The following is a 17,742-nucleotide window of genomic DNA, read 5'->3' on the forward strand; positions in this document are numbered from 1 at the left end:
GAATTCTACTGAAGGGATTTCAAGACCATGGCTATTTTCCCTGTCGCCTTTCCCCTGCTTTTACAGTGGCACTTATTTTTGGTGAGCAGGAAGTCTCCGATGGTGTGCTTCTTGATAGTCTTCTTCTATATGTCAGTCATTCAGACAGGAGTCTGATCACCACTGCCTTAAACGGAGAACTTTCAGAAGAGGAGAATGATGAGCTGATTGATCTTTTAGACCGTTTGGACGTAACAGCAGTTCCAACACAAAAGAATTTAAAAGACATCCTTTTGAAAGTGGCACACAAGCAGTTGATCCAAAAACCAAGATATGCATCAGAAAAGATGTCTTTCGTTGCTGGTTCCTCCCTAAGAGAAGCTCTCGCCAGCCCACAAGATGTCCTGCACATGTATGAAGCCAAAAAGCCAACAACCAAAAGGCTTCTGAAAATGCTACATGCCTCTCCCTCAAGTCAAGCTGAGACCCAAAGCTTTCGTTTCTTGCAACAATACATCAGAGGCTTAGATGAGGCAGGTCTCCGAAGAGTATTAAGGTTTATGACAGGGTCAGATGTCATGTGTGTAAGCAAAATTACGATCATGTTCACGGCAGTTGAAGGACTTGCACGAAGACCTGTTGCACACACATGTGGTCCAGTTCTGGAACTACCATGGACATACGCTTCCTATCCAGAGCTACGCACTGAGTTTGACAGTGTACTGATTGACAAAACATCATACAAATTCAGCCTGGCTTAGCTTTGTAATGATATGCTTATCTCATCTAAGCTAGTGGTGCACATGTCTAATGTGTGTGTCTAATGAATGTCTACAGATATTCAGAGCAGAGCATTTTATGACTTGTCAAGTTGATGGAAAAATAACCTGTTATTGTTATTGAGAAGACCTGACCACTTTTCTATACTCTTGTTACCTGAGTATGACTTCTCTAATGAGTTTCCCATTAAATGTTCTACTCTGTTATGTAAAAGAGCAATTTGATTCTACAGTGGTTGTAAATGTAGCTACAAAAGGAATGCAAACTTGCATCTTAATGTTGGGAAACAGTTTATTTTGTATAATGTTTACATTTGTGATACACAGTGTTGTAATACATAAGCGCAGGGATTTTTTTTAACCTGTCAAGTTGATGAAAAAAACACATCCGTGATGTTATTTCTTCTAGAGTGCAGCTCAAGACCTGACTACTTTTCTATGCTCTTGTTACCTGAGTATGACTTCTCTAATGAGTTTCCCATTAAATGTTCTACTCTGTTATGTAAAAGAGCAATTTGATTCTACACTGGTTGTAAATGTAGCTACAAAAGGAATGCAGACTTGCACCTTAATGTTGGGAAACAGTTTATTTTGTATAATGTTTACATTTGTGATACACGGTGTTGTAATACATAAGCGCAGGGATTTTTTTTAACCTGTCAAGTTGATGAAAAAACTACTTTTCTATACTCTTGTTACCTGAGTATGAGTTATCTAATGAGTTCCCCAATACATGCTCTACATGTTAATGTACTGTTACGTAAAAGAGCAATTTTAAAGAAAATCTGAATGCTGTTACTACAAAATAAAACAGTTTATTTAGTTTAATGCTTAGGTCTGCACGTGTCTTATGTGTAAAAAAGAAAAATGCAGCCCCGAGGAAGAAAGCACAAGAAAGAGCCCTGGAGTTGTGTTGTTGTGTGATCCTTCCCCTGAAGTACAAATCACATGGTAATGAGAAACATAACTGTCTCATATTTGCCCCATCTTTCATGAACTAATAGAAAAATTTTAATTCTTACTGTATGTAGATGAGCAAGAGCACTACACTGCTGATGTTCAAATGCACAGTTGTGGGCAAAATAGTTCAAAAAATGAAAACAACAACATCATAGTCGGGATGTTTCTTTTCCTCATGCATTAAATGTTCAAAACGGATCACATCAACAATAGAAATCACAAAGTAATTTCTAAGTCTCTTAGAATGCATGCTCTCAGGAAAAGATACAGCTCTATAGCTTCATCTGGTGTGGTGGGAGAGTGTAAGAAGTTCTCTGTCATTATAAGGCAACACATATTGAATACGGTTTCATCACAAGGGTGAGGTCCTCTCTGATGGCATTCCTCTTTACAAGCCTCCACTGCTGCCCGAGAGACTTCTTTCAGATGATCTTGTCCTCCAAATAGGTGAGGGATGGTGTACATGAGAATGGGACGTCCACTTGGAGCCACTGCATTTCTGCTCCTCCGGATAACATGGGTGTTCCACAAATCTACAACTTGCTGCAGTTCTTCCTATGTAGTAAAAAAAATAATAGATATAAAAAATGTATCAATATATAGGCATAGGATTTTGACACCTGCAATAGAAAGCCCACTGGCTTTTGACCAGTAGATGGCGGTGTACTCATACCACCAGAGTATGCGTGTGAGATTTTCGGACAGATCTCGCGAGAGGGCAAAGTTTGGTAACGTTGTTTTGAACCACGGATTAAATCATAGTTAGATTATGGATCAATCACAAAATACACCAATGGGATCCATTATTATAATATGGAAAATACTTTGTTAATTCCAAAAAAATTTTGATTCTTGTCTGCGCACCTCTGATCAGCTAACGGGCGCTCACTCTCTCACTCTCCCTCTCTCTCTCGTGCTCAAGATCTCTCACACACACACACACACACACACACACACACACACACACACACGAGATGATGGCACAGGCATCTGACATACCTGGATGATGGCCATGCAACTAAACAATATAAGTTGCTTGTCCAAGAAGTCTCCAGAGAAGCAGTCTTTGTCTTTCAGTTGCTGGAAACGATTCATCCAGTACTGGGCATGATGTCTTCTCAAAAAGGCCCACCAGCTTTCGATCCGCTGATTGTGATTACTGGACCCAGCGATGTAACAGTTGGTGACAAGGCGGCGATCCGTACTCCATCGCAAGAACCTCTGCATTTCTGCCATGGTTACATTTTCTGTCCCGAAGTCTGCGCGAATTCTGGATGCTGTCCCCATCCTCCGCTCAACTTCCTTTATGAAATACCCAGCGATTACTTTGGGATCACTGTTTGTTGAATAGGCATGTAGCCAAATCACAAGTCTTGAAAAGCCATCCACTGCTCCATTTATACAGACACCAAATGGTTTTAATTTGTCGTACGAGTCAACATGCCACATGAAATTAGGCCCTGGGTTAAAGTACATGCGCCGTGTAAGGCGATTTCTCCGTCTCTGTTCAACACCGCGGGGGTCGAGAAACTTTAACAGATGCCTCACTGTACTTTGGGTGACAACATATCCAGCTTGGATGCAGTTGAGGTGATGGAGCTTGTATCCATGCAGCCGGCCGTGTCCCTCCAGCTGATCAATAAGGAATGACGCTACCTCAAGAGGGTCCGACTCGTTTTTCCTCCGGTATAATGCCATCGTTTTCAAAATTCTTCTCAGGGTACGCATGCTTATATGGATGTCATCCACGGAGCCCAATAACTGTAAAATCTCCCCATGTCTCAAGCCAAGCATGAAATATGACCTAATGGCATCATGTAAAGCAGCCATGATTTACAGATGGCCAGTAGACAGTAAACAAAAACACGTTTCACGAAATAATGTGATACTTTCACGTTATAACGTGAAAATTTCCTATCTTGAAATAACGTGATACCTATCACGTTATAACGTGAAAAAGTCGTATCACGAAATAACGTGATACCTATCACGTTATAACGTGAAAAAGTCGTATCACGAAATAACGTGATACTTTCATGTTATAACGTGAAAGCATATCATGAAATAACGTGATATTTTCACGTTATAACGTGAAAAAAAATCATATCATGAAATAACGTGATAATTTCACGTTATAACGTGAAACTATATTGTTATAACAATAAACTTTTTACGTAATTACGTGATACTGAGCCTCTCGGTTTTTATTTTCTTTGTCTGGCAGCTCTACGCTTCCGTAGAGATCACACTCCTATTTTTTTTTTCATGACATTTTTCATTCCTTCCTGCAACACTGCAACAGCAGTGAGCAAAGCAACAGGCCAACCAGGCAGGCATTTATGCTGCGGTCCAATCTCAGACAATCTGAGGTGATATAAGTGCTATAGTGTCTTGAGATTGCCTGCAGCAACTACTCCAACTGTTCACCCCGCCCCCCCGCTCTGTGCTTTCACTGAGGCTGCTCCCATTAAAATCAGTGGGTGATGGAGAGCCCCATCAATCTCTCTTTAGGACCACCAGAGTTGAATGGCTCGGTGTCAGAGAAGAGCCACTGCAGGCAGGAGATGCCCTTGTTTTGCTCTAAATTCACACTCCAGTTGTGTCTGTAGTTCGGGTGGAGGTGGAGTGTGAGACGGGGGCGAAAAGCTGCAGAGTGCCACGCAGTGAGAGGAAGAGGAGGTGCCCACCCGCTGCAGGTGGCACTGGGTCAGTTCCAGGTATGTTAAATTGGAGGGCGTTTCAGGCGGCGGGAGCGCTGGCTGCTGTGTGTTTACCTCTGAGCGAGCCGGCGCAGACACACAGAAACCCAGGGAGTGTGCTTGAGAATGTGCGCCTGCTCATTTTAACCGACTTCTGGGCCAGCACCGGAAACCAAACCCCTACTTTTTTTTGGAGAACCTGTTTTGTTTTCTAAAGGTTCTTTTTCGCATGCTTTGAATCCTAATTTTTCTAAAGGTTCTTTTTCGCATGCTTTGAATGCTAATTTCACTCTTTGTTTTGATGACTGGGAAGCCCTACAGAGCATGAGACCTTGTGGCGCAACGGTAGCGCGTCTGACTCCAGATCAGAAGGTTGCGTGTTCAAATCACGTCAAGGTCAAAGCTTCTCAATGGACGCAGAAAAGCAAATTTCTTCAAATCGGTGAGGCTTCAGTATGTGACAGTGATGTTGACTGCAATTGGGGCAACATACTGTAGCTAAAACCAGCTTCAAGGTGACTGCAATTAAAATCTATGGCTCCCTTTACACCTGTCACTAAAGGATCAGATCAGATAAACTTAAACATGTTTATGAGGTGTTAAGTGCTACTGTTATACTGCAATATAAGACACCTACACAAATCCTGCATATGGTGAACTCCTCGACTTGATTAATTAGGTTTAATCAAGAGTTCTCTTTTGTCCAGGGATAAAAAAAAAATCAAAAGTAGGTGATTATTGTTTCTTGTGCTGAGTTTCTTAGTTGCCCCCTGTGTGGTAATGTAACCACATCCCCTGCCCCCTAAATTTTCAAATTAGTGGGGTGGGCAGAGAGGAACTGAACCTGTAGGTATCCTCATGCTTTAACATGCATCCTGGGTGATTAAAGAGCACAAAAATACATCAAATCCAGGCATTAAGACACTGTAGACACATCGAAACACATCCAGCCACATGCAAATGCAATGCATCTTCAATTGCTGTAGTTCCTAAATGTTGATTGAAGTAAACTTCTTAAATCTTTGTTACTTCGTAACAGAAGTGAACAGGCAGCCATCCATCTCCTCTGCTGTTGTGCCTGATATGCATATCGTCCCAAATAACCTCTTCCTCTGGTTTGAAAAATATGAAATGGTGCATACAAAAACCCAGTTTCCATCCCCGAGGGGGAGTGACATGCATATTACATTTTGTGAGGGAACAAGATCCCGATGTGGATTCGTGAGAGACATTTGGATGGTTAGTGTAAATATAAACCAACTAATTGTATCAGGAAACACTCCAGATACAAAACGCATGTTACCGCCAGGTGTAAAGGGAGCCAACTCCATGCTGAAAGCTGTTGCATTCCTCGACTACGAATCTGAGTTTACTTGGCAAATTATGAACAGCAGCAAAACCAGGATGCTGTCTAAGTCTTGAAACTTAAAGCCCTGGATCAACAGGGCGGTTTGGAGGGGGCCTGCAGTTGTTCTTGGGACAACTACAGGCAAGAGACTGAAAGCAGGTGATGAAAGTTGGAGTGCCTCAGGGCGCTCTGTCATTTGTAAAGAGGACAGTTGTTAGGAAACTCGTGTGATTGACAGATAGGGGGTTGAAGCTTACGGCAAGAAACCGGCTCGACCGGGGCATTCACCCAGACCAGGCAAGTGCACACGGAAGCACACACACACACGGAAATACACACAAATACATCACACATGCCTGTTTTCTTACTAGTTGTGGATTGGTTAATGCACGTGCATGCACAGAAAGCATATGCAACTCCTCAGGTACACACACACACACACAGAGACCAGAACACCATTAACACATGCACGCAAGGTAAAAACAAACAAAAAAGTAGGTTGCAATTTCTGACAGGTGGACCACAAAGCTGAGGAATGTTTACATAGCCTTGCTTTGTTGAGGGTATTCAAATTCAACAGTGCACAAGTGCAGACACACATACACACACACACACACACCACTGAGGTCTTGTTCTGTCAGATGTACACCAGTCACTAGACTCTGCGGTGTAATGTAATCTAAGATACCTGACACCGGCTGACAGCCAGCCTAGGTTTCCCTCTTGCAAACTAAAGCAACCAGGCTGCTAGATCCAGTCAGTTCCCTGAGCGGCAGGCGAGTAAACCAAACCCACATGAACCATCCATGGGGGATTTTCACCGAAAATGTGCTGCGCCTCGACATGGTGTTCATCAGCATCCAGCAGAGCACTGGCCATCAAAAGAGCCTAGCCTGGGGAAACCATTAAGAATGCTGCTGTTACAGAAATGAACATACTTATGTACAAACTGTAAAAGACAAAAACCACATTCCCACATTGAGTCATGCCCACCATAGACACTCAAAGATAATTCATAAGACAATGTGAACTACAGTGGCAACAATTAGTCAAATAATGAGTTAGTTGCAAACTATTAAATGAAAATTTCCAAATTCTATGATTCCAGCTTCTCAAATGTGAATATCAAGGTTTCTTTATCTGTCTTTGACAGTAAACTAAATATCTTTGCGCTGTGGACTGTTGGTTGGGACAATACAAGACCTCTGAGGACATCATCCTGGGCGGTGGGAAATTGTGATCAACATTCTCCACCATTTGCTGACATTTTATGGGCTAAACAACTCATCGATTGATTATAAAAATGTGGGCATCAGGAGGAAAACAGACCGGTTGTCTCTCCCAAGTTACTGAAAAGAAGAGGGTTTGTTTGGAGAATGTTTTTTTGCAGGCTTTCTTCTTCTCTGAGGAGTTGCTGATCCCTAATCACAGGGTGTGAGATGGTGGCTGGCCCTGTCAGTGGCAGCTCATCTTGGGAAGACTCATCATCTCAGTCTCGCAAAATAGACGAGAAACCCATCTGTTATCAATGTACTCCAACTCTCACCCCCAGCAATTAGATAACCCAACCATGATTCCCCGCAGCAACTTTAACTTGGCCTCAGTTGTTTCTCAATTGTTGTCGGAGAGGGGAAATGATAGTATACGTTGAGCAAGCTGGGTTTTACAGCTCAGTGTTGATATAAGATGGATGAGCTCTTGACGATGAGTCAGTATGCCACAGGAGTGTGCTATCCAGACAAGCAGCCAGGTTTTCAGATGGTGAAAGGAGCTGGTTCATTTTCCCCATATATAATCCAGAGCCTCATGCTGCTGTGGATTTTCAATGGGGAAACTTGGTCCAAGAGTAATGGACATGTTCTACCCACAGGGTGCAATGTGCGTTGAAAGCTACATCAAAAAAACCCATGGTTTTTTAAGAGTAGTAACCAACCAGAAATGTCAAGATGCACACAAACATGCTTGCACTGTGGCGAGCCCTCATTTCACATTAGCAAAGCTTCCATGTCTCTCAGCCATATTTCCTGATGAAACTCCCTTGGTCTGTACCGAGTGACCCCATTTGAAAGTCCAAGCAAAGACTAATCATCCCACAACATGTTCTGCAACCAGAAAAAATGTCTAGCCAGGAAATTACTTTGCGCCGACAAATCCACCACTTTGTCAGTGAAATTCTCCCGGCAACGTCTCTCTGGTTCGCCCTCAAACTCAGATGAGCTGAATTCACAAATCGTCTGCAGAATCACAGCAATGCGCTACGTCAAAAATGAAAAATGTGTAAGGATGATTCCTTGTAGTGTACTTCGGATATACTTCAGCTTGACCTTAATCTCATCAGGCAGCAGCATTAGTTTCTATAGCTACAGAGGAGGAGCAGGTAATATGTACACATGCATCAAAACCTTCAAATGGATATAAAAGTATCTCAAAAACTTTCAGCTATCATGCTTGAAAAAGAAATTTAAGGATAAGTTGTCTGTTTCTTTACTACAATCATTTTTTAAAAAAAAAAAAAGGCTGAAGTCAAACAACTAAAAAAATGACGTGGCCCCCACCACTGGAAACTCATGCTCCAGTGAGATTGAATGCCAACACCTTTACCTCTATAATAAAAGAACTAAGCCTTCTAATTACAAAAGATGGGAAAACCCGGAATAGCTTTGGAATATGTAATATTTTTATTAAAAGTAATTAAATAATTGTATTGAGACTGCAGCAAATAAGCCCAAAGGGTAGGGAAAGAACAGCTATAAAACCTGAGGACATTTTCTTTTGTTGTGGGGTTTCCTTTTTAAAACATGGATGTGTGTATGCAACCAGCAGGCCACAACATCTCCCAAACAAATGAAATCATCATGATCATCAAAGCACCAAAGCAAGCTGGAGCAAAATATCCTATTCAACATTTTGATGGAAGTACTCCCAGAGCAAGGAAATCATGGGATGCCATCCCTTTGTGTTTGATGTGGCTACTGTAAGGTGTCCAAGGGACTCACAAGCCATTCATCATCCTATTCCTCCTCTGGGCTCCTGTCAATTCAAATCATAGGCAACTCAGTCAAGATGCCTTACAAAAAGACAGACTCATCTCCTTCGAATCTCTGAATCATTATCCTGCAGAATAACTCGGTAGCCTTGGGCGGCGATCATGTTTGTCCTTTTTGAAGAGCGCTGAGAAAACAGTTGACTGACTCCAATAAAACGTACAACAAAGCTACAGCCAAGGTCGCATAGCAGTGCACTGCGTTACCATCATTCCAGCTATGGCAAGTGGCATCTGCAGTCTAAAGCCAGAGGATGTGCACATGTAGAGTAAACAAATCCCTGCTATAAACTGCTGATCTAAAACAGTTTCAGCTGGGGGTCCAAAAGTCATTCAATCTCACCCATGAATCCCATTTCAACATTAGATTTGTCGAGTGGCAATACAACAAGGCTGCAACTCATTCTGGGACTCAACCCGTTGTGTTAACAATGCCAGTCAGAAACATCATTCACCACAATTAACTTAAGCCACACTGAAGTCCTACCTATTTAAGTATATTTCCACAACAGAAACTGTTGAGGCAGTGCCCCGAGAACAGTGAGGAGTGAATTCCCATTGAGGGAAGTCTTCACTTTGATTACAAAGACTTTAAGCACCACAGCGCAGAAGCTGCCAAAAACTTGTCTTGTGTTTGGTAGTCTCACAAAGACAGGAATCCGCTTTACGACAGCGGCAAACTCAGTCCTATCAGTCTGTCCAAACCGCTCTGCTTGATACAAAATAAAGAAGTCAAAAGGACTGTAATATCCCACATTCCCAGCAACGCCTCAGCCTTGCCACAGTACATCACGGATTAATTTTGCTCCCGTACTACCATGGCATTTTCATTTCACAGCTTTTTCTTTTCTTTTTTTTTTTTTTGGTGGGTCGACACACTGAAAAACACACACCAACAGACTCATGTAAATGCCAAACATCTCATGTTTAATTAAAAATCAATTGTACAAGGAGTGGTACAGAGGAATGTGCATTTTCTTATGCAAGCAATTGTCACAGTAGTCACAGGTGAGCTCCTACTGGAGATATTCACCTACATGGTCATGGTCACACATACAGGTTTGTTTCCAAGGTTGAGATGTGAAGGTGCACGACACATGTATGCACAACAGTAAATAACAATAAACGCAAGCTCATAAATCACGCGGCGAAGAGATTATTGAAATGTTTGGTGAAGGAAATGTGAAAGTAGCCTCAGCTTGACAGAATAACAGTGATTTAATTTGACAACATAATGGATTCCAGATCAGTAGGGAACGGTTCAGAGAAAAAAGAAAAAAAAAACAATTATGCCTGATGAATAGATGCATGGTTCAGAAGTCATTAGGCACTGCGTTTTCAGCACGAATCTCGTCTATGTTAAGTTAATCAGGCTATACCCCATCCTGGGGACTGCTGTGTCTACAACATGAAAAATGCATCTTATGGTAATGATACAATGCTAAATAAGCCCCAGAGCAAAACTCACTTTGAAGTAAGACTGTAATCCGTTTCAAGTCGGAACCAGAATGCACTAATTTCTTTATTTTCTCAAGGTGTGCATATTCTGAATGCAATAATATTTCTTAAAACCTAGACCAGTCTCTAAAAGTTGTAAAGTCCCAATGCTACGGTCTGTTGATGACCGTCATTTCTGTATTTTTATCAATGATTTGCTGTCAAATGACAATGATGCTATACAAAATGTGGCTCATCAGCTGGTGACTACAGTGAAATAAGGTTTTAAAGCATCATCCTGGCTTGACAAAGAACTAGAAAGAGAGCACATGTAGGCCGTATGGTGTTTGACAAAAGCTTAGTGCAGCTATTGACGTCGCACAACCGTGTTTATTTGCTTTACTCCTTTCAAGAGAGTTTGTGTGTGTAGCGCCCCGGGGTTGAAAGACCCAGAGTGCATTATGAAGATCAAAAGCCAATGTCAGACAAAGCCAAAGGCCCGCTTTGACGCTGCATGTCATATGAATCATTTTCCAATACTTTATAGCTCCATCAAGTCGGTTTGAGCCTTCCTAACACCTTCAAATAAATAAAATCGTAACAGATCAGTCAGCATGAACAATAAAAAGACTGCGGCATCATTCTTCTGTATCTGATTGGCTTAATGCATTTAATAATCCAGCCTGGTGGAGTAGAGAGGATATGAGTTGCAGCCCATTTTAGCAACCGTCAGGTGTCAAGTGGCCCTTATTGATTTATCCATCAAAGTGATATTTTACAAGCATTTAAAACCTCAAGCCAGAGAACCACGTTTTTCTGTCTGGAGGTGCGGTCACTCAAGTGAAATGCACATTAGCCTCCAATTCACTTCCACCCATCACTGGCAAAAGGCAAATAAAACATTTGCTTCTGTTAGTGACACAATTTCACATTTTCCTCCATTTGGGGAATTTTAACAGACAAAATCATAGTGTCAAGCAACAGTAAGAAAGCAAGTGTGACTGGCCCCACTCAACTGTGAATAATATAGTATTTAAGCCTCAGAGAAGCGTCTGTATAACTAAAACTCAGACCCTGCATCGGCTGTTTCAAATGGCTGCTTTTAACTAACATGAACATCTTCATGGTACCACACGGATACTGTATATTCAGACGGAAACTACAGCGGGAAGGAGAAGACATCAGGGAAGGAAAGACAAACTACTGGACTGTGGCCCTTTTTGACTCTCATGCTTGAGGAGGAGAAGGGGGCTTGAAGGGAAAGACTGATAAAAGATAAAGAGGTCAGAGAAAAGTAAAACAACCTGCAGCAACTTGAGAGGATATAGTCATTTGTCCAAGCGGCACATGTGATCTGCTGCAAGAGAGGGCATAATGGTAACATGAGAATGTGTCTCCGAGTGAGTGAGTGTGTGTGTGTGTGTGTGTGAGAGAGAGAGAGTGATGAGTTAGTTTAGATATTAAAAACTGTGAGTCACATAAGCATTTGGGCCACATTTTGGATGTTTTATTTCTCTGAACTCTTACCAGTCACCTTTGATTTGGAGCTGTTAAGTGGAATAAGCACACATTTGATTGTTGAGCGTATATGGCTCCCACATGTCACGTCCACTCAGTGGCGGTTCTGCCTATGTTGCCGCCCTAGGCGAAATTACTGGCTTGCGCCCTTTCATGTTACTACTCCAACCCACGGCCGCGGCACCAGGGCACCATCAGTTGGCATCTGGCGAGCCGGCCGGCATCAGGCCGCTCACCTGTCAGATCCGGCAGACCTGACCGGGTGGGCGCGGTACCGCAGTGTCTGGCCCACCTGATGCCGGCCGGTGGCTTTTTTATTCAAACAAGATTTTGTCCATATAAAAAGTATTTTTTCCAAAAAAGGGTCTTGAAAAAGAGGGGTCGTCTTTTATGCGGGTCAATACGGTAGTCTAGCTGGCGTTTTTTTTTTTAAGCACGTTAGATTACGTGCTTATTCCACATTTTTGGTCATTTGAGTTGAAAGAGTCCTCACTTCAATCAACCATTGCCTTTAATCCCCATTCAAAGTTAATAAGAGTACGGAGCAACACCGAGATAATAAATGTGTCACTGTCCCATTCGAACTGGTTTTGAATCATAACAGAAAAGGGTATTTGCAGAACATGAACACCTGTGCTTCTACAATCCGACCATGATGTGAAAATAGCCTTACATATCAAATTTCACAGATGTCCCGTCTGATAGGCAAACACACAAAGCTCAAGCGCTCCTTGACTAACACCCCATCCATGTGCTGCAATAAGAGCGTGCTCTGAAACTGTAATCATGGCCACAGAAATAAGCTGTTGACAAAACAGTGGATCACGCCCAGCAGGGCCTGGCATGGCCTGCATGTCGAAACACCACAAACCACATAGTTGGCCTCTGCTGCAACTTGTTCACTGTTTGGATACAGCAGGAGGCAGGCGTTATTGTCATCTAATGGAAATGAGGGATGAGGAAAACAAAAGTTGACAACTCTGTACACTTTAATACCGTAAACAAAACAAAAGGAGATGTAATCTGAATCATCGCAAAATCGCAATTGCATAATCCATGTTTTCCCCTTGGCCATGCATGCGCACTTTTAGGTTGTATCCTCTGTCAAACAAGGTCACGGAAACATTATTATCTAGTAGCCTAGTATACCGCTTCAGGTTGCTTCTCATGTGGCACCACTCTGACCATGCCTAGTAGCTTTTCCAAACATCTGACAGTCACAAGTAGACAAGTGCTCTACTGACAGTATGTCTCTGTCAACCTTGAAACATAAAACTGACAATGAAAACCGTTATTTTAACCCTGACTGGACCGGCAAATACACCATTTCCAAATGCCAAACCAATGTGTTTCATTTGCAATGAGTGTTCGCATTAGTTAATAGTTAATATAATATTCAGAGATACCACATTGAGAAACTCTCTGGACAAACTTAGGATCAGAGGAGAGGGATGCTGAGGTGCAGAGTTTGACTGCATCTTATGATCAGAGCCGTACTACCCTGGTGCGGCCTTGCACAGACCAAGAGAGAGCTACAGCAGCTTCCCTTCATTTATCCTGGCTCTCAAAAAGGAAAAGGCCATTCACAAACTCCGAAACTGTGAAAGAATGCATGCTGACCGCCTTGGATGAGGCAAGAAATGACGACAAAATCGAAACTAGTGTAACATCCGCCATTAAAAACCCCCGTCTGACACTTCCACCATTCGCAGGGTTTAAATTCTTGCCACAGATGTTTTTGGAAATGCTATTAGAAGAACTACAGGTGCCAAAAATGTAAAAAAAGCATTGGTCCTGCAACCCTGAAACAAGGGTAAACAGCAGTTTTATTTTTACAAGCATTTTTCAGAGGCAGAGCTGCTCTGGAGGCAGAAATAATGTCATTTGTTGAGCCGCAGTTACTCAGCCAGAGAAACTGAGGTTTTGCTGGCAAAGGAACATTAGACTGAAGCCCACTGAAAAAGGCAAGAAGTAGGAGAGGAGGGGGCTAATGTTTTGAAGGCTAGAGCGCTTCAAACTGAAGAAACGCCACCCAGGTAACCGACCCTCCACGTTCAAACTAGCCTTACTGGCCCACAGCGAGGCGAGTTAGTCAGCTATTTTGATACAGTGTCTTCTTGGCCGTTCAAGTTGTCAGAATTAAGTGAAGTGGAGCTCAATCAAATGGTGCTTCTGGCCCAGCCCATTCACTGTACCAGTGAGACTATTTCTGCTTCCAAGAGAAATGATTCCACTACTAAAACTCCAATCTGTGAACTCAAAGCTGAAGAAACACTCCACACAGACCCAAATTTGAGAGTTTTCCCTGACAGGAGAGCGGAGCTACAGTCTATACTATTATCCAATGGAAAAGGAATGCCTGTGTGTATTTTAAGGGCAGAAAAACAGGCTTCCATGTTAAGACCCGCAAAGTTTAAACAATGGAAGCTGACAAAACGGCCTTTGAGAACATGTCAGGGAGGTCCAAAGTGCTTTTCCATCTTAACAGCATTAGCCAGCATGATGTTGGCCGCTTCTCCCCGAAATACATTTAAGTCAACACCTTGGAAATATTGGCTTTTGCATTTCAAAAGAATCCAAATGTGTGATGCAGTACTCAGGAAGATCCTTTCTTCAGAAGGCCTTTAAGGTGACAGCAGCTGCACATAGTGTTAATTTATTCTCTCAAGGAAAATAATCTAAATCATTCATGGAGGAAGCAAGCTTCAGCAGGAACACAGAGGTAAAATAAGTCACACATGTGCCAGTGAGCGGGTTAGACTTCAAATAGCGGCCATATACAGCACTAGTTATTCTGTCCTATTGTGCAGACTATCATGTTGGCTGCCAGTCTGGTTGGCTGAGTCACATGAAAGGTGCTGCATGTAACCTATCCTAAACAAACCCTTAATCTGCTGGTGACTCACCTGTGACAAAACATGCAAGAGGCAGGGCTGGAATAGGATGGAATGAGAAGGGGAAGCAGGGGAGATAAGGACAGAGGGAAACATGGAAGACTGGAGACAGGCGCAGCAGAGACCTCGTGGCGCAACGGTAGCGCGTCTGACTCCAGATCAGAAGGTTGCGTGTTCAAATCACGTCGGGGTCAGTGCTTTTCAAACGCACACAAAACCATCCTCTCATCACCAGAATGTGTCCATACAGAGGATAACAGTCACATACCCACTGACTAAACTCATGAATGATTGTTCTTGGAGACAGAAGAGAGAGACAGAATGAAACTCATGATGTTCCAGACAGGCAATGAATCACAAACATAATCAATTTCGCAGTCTTGTCTCTCTGATGCAATGCCAACACTCGGTGATGAGACAAGGACAGAGTATCCCGTAGGCAATAACAGATTCTCCACATGTCACTGATGTCAAGACCTTTCATTTCTAATATGACACAGATAAAAACCGGCTCTTTGTGCCTCATCACTGGCTTGTGACTTGGTTCGGGACCCTGCAGATTCTGAGTCACACTTGATGCCATCGGCGTGGTTCAGATCAGGGTGCACGTGGACCTGGTCTGTTAGACTTCTGCAACACTGTCACACCACCGGATAACCTCTGCTAAACATCAGTCCTGGAGGAATCTCTGATCAGTTTCCCCTCAATTTGTTGGATGAGCAAATCCGGTGTAAGTGGGCCTGATAATCCTCAAGCTCAGTCATGGGCAGGCTATTGCTCAGGGGCCAGGACCAGCCCGTGTGACAATTTAATCTGACCTGTGGACATGAGTCATAACTTATAATAGAACCAAATTGCTCTGCTGAAACATGATTATAGGAAAACCATTTCACTAATTGTTTGGTACAGGTGCCGAGCATATGAAAAGAAAAAGTCATGTGATATAATCGAATGTGTTTTGGAGCCAAATGCACTGGTGTAGAAATTCATTCATGCACAGAAAAGAAACTGACAGTTGTTTGTTGTGCAGTTGTTTATTAAGTATGGATAAATGAATAAATTGTAAATTTGGAATGCAGCCCATCACCTGGCCAACCGCTGATTTAGTGTTTCCCCAGCCTTACCCAGCAAATGACGTCCAAATTATGAAGTCTAATAGTCTCTCTAAAGAGACTAATACAAATTTGGGGCGGCAAAAAAAGGTTTTACGGTGATACATGATGACACATTTTACTATCTAAACACAAGGTATTCACCATCATCAGTAACCAGGAATGTCAGGGCCTTTTGGAGATTCTCACCCCAACCTGTGATCGCTGACATTCCTGGAGGGGTGCGGGGTAGCTCTTCAACACGAATGAATTTCTAAGTTATGCCAGATCACATACATGGCATTGGTTCTATTGTCTTACTTCTAACGGCTGAGGCTAATGATTAGCTGGATTATCTGAACCAGTGGACTGAGATAACAAAAGGGAGTCCCAACCACTGCACGACTACAACTGGGACAGAAAAAAAAAAAAAAAAAAAAACACCGGCTGGCCGCTATCAAGACGTCATATTTGGTGTGTCAGCTCGACACACTGTGCAAAGTCTGAATGGAGCCGCGCTATCTCTAAATTCATTTAAGAGCACACATGCCTATTTTGAAAACATGCCCGGAAATACTCTATGCTTTGCCCGTCAAGGCTCACTAAACTTGTGAATGCTTTGACAACAAAAGCTATTTCTGTTATTCAGCTGCAAGGACGACAGGGAAACTCAGAAAAAAAAAAAAAAATCAATAGCGACAATTACAATACTATCAGCAGCCATGTGACCGCAGAAACTGGCACCAGAGCAAGAAATGCCAGGTGTTTCATGTGCCAACAATCCATGTCTCTCTGCAACTTGAACCACTGCATCACATTACCCTGACTGATGCAAAGTCTGCTCCGAGAACACAGTTAAGTGTTTCCCCCTGAACGGAGCCCAAATGACATGATGAAACGCAATATTATGTGACCCTGAATGCCCCAGCGGAGTGTATGTGGAGCAGGAAAACACCACAGTCACGCAATGGTCGGCAAGACTCGGCATATGCAGACTTGGCAGTTGCCACGATGGCGTGTGGCCCGCTTACGCTGCAGCTACTGCCAGAACCTCTCGTCGGCTTTGTGCAGCACTCAAAGCTTTGCACTTCTCACTCATTCATCATCCACAGGGCTTGATCTTTTGCACACAGAGTACGCATGTGTGTGTGCAAGTTAGCGCTAGTTTTTGCATGCATGTGCACTCCCTCACATGTGTGCATTTGTGAGCGCCTGTGTGCACGTTTGATGCATGCTAACCGGTGTGTGAGCCCCGGGGGTCAGCAGATTCCTGACCTGGATTTGACCCGGGGAGAAAACACAGTTTGGGGAAGATAAGGGGCTCGATGTGGTGCCATTGTCCTTGGTGCTGTTCACGTGGTTAGGGAAGCTCGCCAGACAGAGCTTCAGTCTGTCAGCCGGCCAAGCAAAAAGCCTGCCAGACGGTTTGGAGGATCAGGAAGCAGTCTCTCTCTCTCTCTCCGCTGAACCATATTCAGTCTCACACAGATCGCCCTATAGCCAAGAGCCAAAGTCTTTAAGAGCTATTTGTTCCTACACTGACCCCTTGAGTTATGTACACGATTAGGGATGGAACAATTACCAGTTTTATTACAATCATGATAAAATACCTGACAGTTACTTACACTGTTTCAAATTGAAATTATGGTAGCTATCTTTGATTAGCTTGTATTTAAAAAGTCAGAGTTTCTGTGGTATGTAACATCTAGCATCAACCAAGATCAGCATCAGCCAGTCAGTTCTTATTCTCCTTTATCTCCACTTGCCTATTACACATCATGACTTATTAGCAACGTTTTAATCACAAACACAATAAATTCCATAGTTTAAATCCAGCGGCCATCCAATTGGTTGAAAATGTGTTCAAGTTTGACAAACACTACTGGTATGTGTTCTCCAGAAGACCCATCTGTATTTATGTATATCATACCCTTGTGTATTTCATGTTACCTATATGGTATTGGCTGTGTAATTATTTTAATGCAAAAAGGGGG

The 17,742-nt window shown here is 42.8% G+C and overlaps 1 protein-coding gene and 2 non-coding genes across 6 annotated transcripts in view; 2 read left to right on the plus strand and 1 right to left on the minus strand.

The window, feature by feature from the left end:
• Nucleotides 1-17,742, minus strand: part of LOC115378794 (partitioning defective 3 homolog) — a 392,369-nt gene that overhangs the window by 366,246 nt on the left and 8,381 nt on the right. The window lies entirely within an intron of this gene.
• trnaw-cca (transfer RNA tryptophan (anticodon CCA)) lies at nucleotides 4,746-4,817 on the plus strand. Its single transcript has one exon. It is a non-coding gene; the product is annotated as a tRNA-Trp (tRNA).
• On the plus strand, nucleotides 14,780-14,851 carry trnaw-cca (transfer RNA tryptophan (anticodon CCA)). The gene has a single exon. It is a non-coding gene; the product is annotated as a tRNA-Trp (tRNA).

The sequence above is a fragment of the Myripristis murdjan genome, chromosome 20 (genome assembly GCF_902150065.1).
Source record: "Myripristis murdjan chromosome 20, fMyrMur1.1, whole genome shotgun sequence".
Classification (NCBI taxonomy): domain Eukaryota; kingdom Metazoa; phylum Chordata; class Actinopteri; order Holocentriformes; family Holocentridae; genus Myripristis; species Myripristis murdjan.